We start from the raw sequence: 8,551 nt of genomic DNA on the forward strand, positions 1-8,551 counted from the left end.
CAGGACAGCGGAGGCTCGACACGATAATAGCGGTGAGGCGTGCGGTATGCACGGGAGATGGAGACGGGCCAGGGCTCTGGTGGTTATACATGTGGTGAGACAACTGCGAATTTGACTCGGGGTGACTACAAGCAATGATGAAATTCCTTCAAGTTTCAGACAGGCGGTCAAGAAAGGAGCGGTGATGTTGAGTTCAGGTAACTCTTATGTGTGACACCCAATATGTGAGTTGTTCACTTTCACGCAGGTCAGTGATCAGTGTGTGATGGCGTTGGACTGATACTCTGGAAGTTGGGAGCACAAACTAGAGTAACAAGGAACTTAATTTTGCTCGAGTGTTGACCGTGGTCAAGAAAAGGAGGGACTAGAAGTTGCGGGTGGAGTCATATGGAGTCTTTGAAGTAGCAGCGGTACTCATGGGATAAACTCAATTCCAATGTACATGAAAGTTTGACGCATTGGTGAATTCAAGGTGGTGGAGAACAGGCCCGAGTCTAAGGGTGTGCTACCTGTGCGCTTGCACAGGGCCCCCTCGCTTTCAGGGGCCTCCAAATTTATTCCCAACAGTATATATACTAAGCTAAAAAATGTAACCTTTTGGGCCTCTTGGCCTGGTGTCCTGGACCTGGAGCAGCCCCGACTAGTCTATGCCTCATCCATAGGATCGATCCAATGAAAAAAGAAAAAAAAAATCAGCGATCAATCGTCATCGACACGAGCGAAGCAACGAGGTGTCTCTTCGTCTATTCGTCTGGCACTGGCGGCAGGTTAGGGTTCTTCCGATCCTTCCTTTCCTTCGTTACAAATCTCATGATTCCGTTCCAACTTCCAGCGCTGTAGGCCCTTTTTAGGATTCAAGAGGACAGGAGCAGCATGAACGGCCGGACACCAGCAGAAGGGAGGACCTGAACTGAATCACCTGAAAGGCAAGGAAAGTTCAGGCCAATCTCCCGATCTTCATTTTTTAAGCGTCGTCACGTCAATACCTAGTAATCCTGACATCCTGTGAGCCCTTTGGCCTTTACTTTGAAATTTTGATTTCTGCCAGCTGTTTGATTCTTCCAAAATCTTACAGTTAATTTTAATATTCTTTTCATCTATTAGGTGTCTAGTATTGCAAGATCCAAGTCATGTCTGCATTTAGAAAACATGAATCTGGTTACAAAAAGCGTTTGAAGAAACAAAAAAAGAGGATTTAACTCTGTCTCAAAAAGGAGATATGGATAATTTTGTCATAAGAATACCACAAGTGTCTCCCGATAATCAGTCACTTGATAGAGAGCATGCTCCGGATAATAATGTTGACAATGATCCTAGCCCTAGAGATGCCGAGACAAAGATAGAAAATAATGTTGAGAGTGAAGAAAATTGTGATGACATCGGGGCTAGTAATACTGATGGTAACTTGAATACTTCACCTACTGTAGACGTTGGTGATTCTTTTCAGTTTGACATATTTGATCCAAGAAATTGGGATTCCCTTAATTCTAAGAAAATCAATATTTTAGCACAAAAGGGCCCTCAAAGGAACATGTCATTTAAGAAAGGTCATAAGGATAAATATAAAAGGAGGTTTTCTGCACTATTCTACACTAGAATTCTATCGAATGGAGAGCATTGCAATAGGGATTGGCTTGTCTATTCTGAGGAACTCGATAAAGTGTTTTGCTTCGGTTGTAAATTATTCGCAAAAGGGTATCGAAAAGGTAATTTGGCAAATGAGGGGTATAATGATTGGACACATCTTGGCACTAGACTTAAAGAGCATGAGACAAGTGCAGATCATGTTTTGAATATGACAACTTGGTATGAGTTGCGTACTAGATTACAAAAGCATGAAACAATTGATAAAGCTGCTCAACGACAACTTGAGAGTGAAAAGGAGCACTGGAGAAAAGTTCTGTCCAGAATCGTTTGCATTGTAAAATTTCTTGCCAGGCATAATCTAGCCTTTCGTGGTACTAACAGCAAATTGTATGAAGATAGCAATGGCAATTTCTTGGGTTTGGTTGAGATGTTGGCTGAATTTGACCAGGTTATTCAAGAGCATGTCCGTCGTATTACAAATGAAGAAACTCATACTCATTATCTTGATTTTAATTCAGAATGAGTTGATACACCTGCTTGCTTCCGCTATTAGGTATGAGATTGTTAAGAAAATAAAGAGTGCAAAGTACTTCTCTGTCATACTTGATTGTACCCCAGATGCAAGCCATCAAGAACAAATGTCTATAATCATAAGTTATGTTGATTCATCTTCTAGTCATGTTTGCATAGAAGAATCCTTTCTAGGATTTCTAGATGTAAATGAGACGACTGGGCAAGGGCTTTTTGAAGTGCTAGAGAATGAACTAAATCCTCTTGATCTTGATATAGATGATGTGAGAGGACAAGGTTATAATAACGGGTCAAATATGAAAGGAAACCAGCAAGGTGTCCAAAGGAGACTTTTGAATGTAAATCCTAGAGCATTCTATTCTGCTTGTGGTTGTCATAGCCTTAATTTGACACTTTGTGATATGGCTAAGACTTGCGGTAAAGCTAAAGACTTCTTTGGAATCATCCAACGCATATATACGACTTTTGCTAATTCTACTAAGAAATGGCAGATTCTGAAAAATAACATAACAAGATTAACTCCCAAGTCAGTGTCAACTACACGCTGGGAGAGTCGTGTTGACAGTGTTAAAGCTATTCGACTTCAATATGCAGACATTCGGGAGGCCCTACTTCAGGTACCCAATATTTTCATATTGTTATGATGTAATTCTTTAGTTTTCTCTAACTATAACATATATTTTCTTTATTTTCATTTCAGGTATCTGAGACTGATAATGATACAAAAACGAGCAGTGAGGCTAAAGATTTGGCAAATAATGAACTTGGAGAGTATGAATTTATAGTGGCGATAGTCATTTGGTATGAGGTATTGTATGCTGTTAATTTAGTAAGCAAACACTTGCAAGAAAAGGATATGCTTATTGATGTTGCTATTGAGAAAGTGCAAGGATTGCTTTCTTTCTTCAAGGGTTACAGGGACACTGGTTTTTTAGAAGCATTGGAGACAGCCAAAGTAATTGCACTTGAGATGGATATTGGTACAACATTTCGTAAAAGACGTGAAATTAAAAGAAAGAGACATTTTGATGAGAACCCGGATGATGCAAATGTTGCCACACAGTCTGCAGAGGAATCATTCAAAGTCAACTATTTTTTACGTATTGTTGATCAAGCAATTCTCTCGCTTACAAGCAGATTTGACCAATATCAGGGTTACCAGAAAATATTTGGTTTCTTGTTTACCTCTGAAACATTGCAGTCATTGGATAAGAATAGCTTGAAAACTTCTTGTGACAATCTTGAGGTTGCTCTTAAAAAGGATGGGAAGTCTGACATTGATGCTAATGAACTTTATGTGGAGTTGATGTTTCTTCAAAATTTCATGCCAAAGGAAAATATTAGGCCAGTTGAAATTCTAAAGTTTTTGAAGCGGCATGATTGTTTCCCCAATGCATGTATTGCATATAGAGTTCCGTTGACTATCCCTGTGACTGTTGCTTCGGCAGAACGAAGCTTTTCTAAATTGAAGCTATTGAAGTCCTATATGCGCACTACCATGACACAACAAAGGCTCACTGATTTGGCACAATAGCACTGGAGAGTAATCTATTGGACAAGATTGATTATGACGATATTATTGAGGATTTTATTACAAAGAACACTAAAAGAATGATGTTGTTTAAGTGAAGACCGAAGACCATACAATCAATAATAGGTACAATTTTTATATTTTCCAGTTGGTATCTAAGATATTATGAACTTTATATTATTATAGTTATGTTTATGTAGTGTTTTTCTTAGTGAGATAAGGCCCATTTTAGAGTTTCGCACAGGGCCTCCGATTTTGCCGGCTCGGCCCTGGTGGAGAATATTCGCCAAGGTGAAGTTTGTTGGAGTTGTGTCGAATATAGTGTACAAGGTAGGTTACAGTTGGACTTGTAGTTGTATTGTGTTTAGATAGGATGTGGAGTTGTGTCCTAATAGGACATTTGTATCCTAGGCCTCTCATATATAGCGGGGCTAGACACACGATGTAACCTATGCCAACATAATAGCACAGGCGCGCAAGGGGGAGCCGGCGGCGTGTGCTGGCGCCCGGGTGGCCGGTGTGCAGTATTGTGACGGTGTCACGGGGAGGAGCGCCCGTAGTCAAGCCCCGGGGATGTAGCCATGATAGTGAACCTCGTTAACAAATCTCGGTGTCGTGCAGGTGTGATCGCTTGGTCCTCGAACGATCAACGGTATGCCTCGGAATTATTCTAACATAGTTCAACAATTAGAGTACGACACTGTTTCAATTTAGGCCATGATTGATACTGCATGATGCTTGAATCTGCCAGAGAGTAGCTGTCGGGTCAGCCATAGATGCATGCCATTGTTTCGGAGCTCGAGAGGTCAGATCAAAGTATATGTAATTCAGTTTCCTTCCTTTCGCTATTTAATCCAGGTTATGTTTTTTCCAGTATGTATAGATAGTTGTAGTGGTTCTTCTGTGAGTGTGTGACAACTTCGAGCTTAAGGTGCTGAACCCAATTTGTGTGGTGCGCAGTCCATCTTGACATCACTTCATGTAACTAAATTTAGGGCAAATATGTTGCCCTGAAATAACTTCTTATTATTGAAACATTATACCCTCGAGGGCATAAGTTGTGCCGCCATTATGGGACCATACCATATGATTCAGCCTACATTGACATCTTGGAAGATGCCATTATTTCTAACATGTTGGAAGATGCCTAGGTTTACACGCACGGTAGTCTCGAGCAGGTACAATTTGTGGCACCATGATAGAAGATCATCACGAACAATGGATGACCATAAGGTGAGGAGGATGGAAATTAGAAAGAGAAAAGAGAGAGCGACGAAGAACCAAAAAGAAGAAGCAACAAGGGCACACGCAGGAGATCGAACTGGAGAAAAGCAAAAAAGAGCACGGACTGAAACCCATAAGGTAATCCAAAAAGAAAAAGAAAGCATAGAGGAACAGATACCTGATGCAAAAAAAAACTCAAAGAAATCAAGCGAAAGAACAAAAAAAGATAATAAAGTACATATCTGGAAAGAAAAATATACAAGACCGAGCAAATCTCAAAATATTATGGAAATTCTTAATTAACAGAGACCTAATTTTTTGCAGATATATACGGTTGGTGGCCCACCACAGCCCCCGGTTTATGTATAAACCGGGCGGCTCACCACAGCCCTCGGTTTATATATAAACCGGGTGGCCCATCGCAGCCCTTGGTTTATATATAAACCGGCCTGGTCACCTCAGCCCTCGGTTTATGTATAAACCATGTGGCTCATCTCGGCCCTTGGTTTATACAGACGGTGACACGTGGTTGTCAACGTTCGGCTAGCCGTCATGTTACTTTATTAAATCGAGTGTCTTGTGTGAACAGTTGGCTTAGGTACAAACCATGTTTTTTTTGCGATGGCACCCGGCTTATACCTAATAAGCCGGTCCAGTGTAAGCCGTGTACTATAAGTCGGGAGTTTTCTTCGGTTTATATGTAAAGCAAATTCCGGTCGACATAAGCCGAGTGTATTAGGTACACAGTTTATATTTTTTTTCCTCCAGAGAATAGTTCAGTGTGCCAAAGATCATATTGATAGCCATTAGGAACCAAATTCGCCCCCCCCTCCCTTAAAAAAAAGTGTAGAAGTGCATGCTCTAGCCAATGAAATCTGGCTTCCTCAGGCCTAAACGTGGGAAGAAAGTAGGCTGCAATTTAATTGCGCTAGTCGGGTCTTGAACTCAAGACCTCTTGGCTCTTATTCCATGTAGAAGTGCATGGTCTAGCCAATGTAACCAAAAGACCGATCTGATGGAAGAGACTAGGCAGCACATTATACGTCAAAAAAGCCTATACATTTACTAGCGCCTCAAAGTTCTAGCACAACATACATTTACCATTTACGTTTTCAATTTTAGAAAACCAACCCTTTATTCATCAATTAATAATGATTACAGGGACGGCCGGCCACATGATCATGAGGCTATCAAAGCCGAATATAACGGCCAGCATTTAGGTGAATCACAAACGTAGCGAAGTGATGAGGTTGAAAATTAAAAGATGGGCCTTCATGAATAAAATTGCATTAATAAAACCCTCTCCTGGTGTCATTAATATCCTTTATGATACGCTCCCTGGTGTGATTTCCTTCAATATAATTCTTAATCCCATTGACGACTATCATGCAATCAGTGGCGTTACGTCGACCCTCGAGCAATTTTACTAGGCTCCCTTTTAATCCCCTCTCTTCTTTTGTTTTTTGAGTGAAACACCTTGCATTCCAATATTACGATGGACCAATCAAATCGGCGGTCACAGCACGAGATATGTCATTTGGGAGGTCCCCATGCAACACATGGCCTTTCCGGTTACCTCTAGCACCATGGGAAGCAAGCACATGTGCTGCCTCATTAGATACCTTGGCGCAATACATAACTCTATAGTCAATGAACCCAGCCCTCAATTGGAACCTTGCCTCACGGAACAGCACTCCTAGGGGTCCTCAATCAGCAGAGGACGAGGAACATGCTTGCTGCAGCGCCAGGTATCTGTTTCAAAAATGACTAGGCCCATACTATGTTGTTCTACCAGCTTTATGGCCTATAACAGATCCTCGATTTGATAGAACTCCAGCCGCCGCCAGGGCAACATCACCATCAGCAGCCCGGGCGATCACACCCCAACCACCATAACCCGTACCCGTGTCGAAAGAAGCATCAAAGTTCATTATAGCGAAGCCAGGCGGAGGGCGAGACCATTTCGGCGAGGAGGTTTGGTCCGTAGTGGGATTACCCCTCATGAACTGAGACCACCCCAGAGTATGTCCAACCTTGGCAGTAAAGGCTTCGACTGTGAGACACTGCTGATTATGGTTCGCCTTATTCCTCCCAGCCCACCATGATCAGAGCAAACAGATGACGCGAAGCTTATTTTCTTGATAGCATCTCCAACAGGCGCCGGCCGCGCCGCGCGCAAAAAACACATTCTCCACATCTGCATCTGTGAAACGATTTGGTAGGGTGAAATGTTCCATGAGCGTTTTCCAAAGCAGAAGTTTTTCTCTGTCGTCGACAAAAGTAACTTCTGGACGTGGCTTTGCTGGCTCTCTCCATTCTTGAAGGGAGATCGGGACTTGGTCCTTCACAAGAACTCCGCACTGACGAATGAACTTGTCCGCAATCTTCTTAGGCACTAATGGTTCGCCATTAGGTTTGATGGCCTCGATATTGTACTTTACGCCCTCCTTCAACTTTTTGTTCGGGCCTCGTTTCCTGTTGCCTGAAGATTAGTTCGATCCGGATGGCTGAAAGAAGAAAGATCGATTCGCTAATATATCTTCGAGTCATTTAAAACATGTGATGATCACTAGATGCCTGCTTATATAAATATATATACCTCGCCGGTCTTTGTTGTTTCAAGATCCACATTTTCTTTGTCATGTTCATAGTTCATGACTTCATCAATTCGGTCGTCGCGATCGAATATCATATCACCCTCCCCGGTGTTGTTTAAATATTCGGAGCAGTCATAATCTTCGTCATTCTGATCATCATCTAGCCCGCGAGGATTGCATATGATATTGAATAGGGCCTCTTCTCCCTCACTGCCAGTATTGTCCGCCATAGGTTTTATTTAACTAATCCAAAAGAAATATATTCAAATTATAATGCATGGATGCAATCAATTAATAAGGAAAAACTGAATCAATCATAGTACATAATAAGCATCATTGAATATAATCTCGAATACGTCATCTCGAATAATAAATATAATCTCGAATACATCGTCTCAAATAATAGATATAATCTCGAATACAATGTCTTGAATATTATATATCGAATACATCACTAGCTAGCTAGCTAGCTAATAAAGATTGAATACTAAAGAGTAATCTAGGCGGTGGACAACCAAAGTGACGGAACCATCACTGGATCATAGCTCGGGTGATCTCCCCAAAGAACCTGCCAGGTATTGGAGAACCTGACGTCCATAGCAGCCATGTAGAGATAGACGTGCTCGTCCTCCTCCCTGACACGGTGACGTACCACCTCCGGCGGGGCCGGCTCCCTCCGCACCGAAGTGGCCCACGCGAACGCCACCAAAGGAGATCAGGGTCGACGACGGGACCCGGGGCCAGGTTCCTCACCAAGCGTCGTGCCCCTAAAGGTAGCACCTCCCAGTGCCAGCCCGGCGGAGCCCAGTCCTGGACATGGGTCCTCTGAAGCAGGACGTCGTCGCGAACGGGTCGACGGCGAGGATGCGGGCCGGGCATCGTCGGCAACAAATACTATATGCCGCAAAAGTAAAGTAACAGTTTTAAAATGATGGATTATGATTTCATATATGCAAATTCTAAATTTTATAACTAAAACTAACATTTCTAATATTTCTATAACTAAAACTAACATTTCTAATATTTCTATAACTAAAAAACATTTCTAATATAACTAACATTTCTATATAACTAACATTTC

General features: G+C 42.0%; 1 long non-coding RNA gene and 1 pseudogene across 1 annotated transcript; both read left to right on the forward strand.

The window, feature by feature from the left end:
• Positions 1 to 489: 489 nt before the first annotated feature.
• Positions 490 to 1,474, forward strand: LOC125512519 (uncharacterized). The gene is made up of 3 exons (XR_015614951.1): positions 490 to 767; positions 852 to 1,005; positions 1,105 to 1,474. It is a non-coding gene; the product is annotated as an uncharacterized LOC125512519 (long non-coding RNA).
• Positions 1,475 to 1,531: 57 nt separating this feature from the next.
• Positions 1,532 to 3,885, forward strand: LOC125516364 (uncharacterized; annotated as a pseudogene).
• The last annotated feature ends 4,666 nt before the right edge of the window (positions 3,886 to 8,551 follow it).

Source organism: Triticum urartu, chromosome 2A (genome assembly GCF_056163025.1).
Source record: "Triticum urartu cultivar PI428250 chromosome 2A, HENAU_Tu73, whole genome shotgun sequence".
NCBI classification, from domain to species: Eukaryota; Viridiplantae; Streptophyta; class Magnoliopsida; order Poales; family Poaceae; genus Triticum; species Triticum urartu.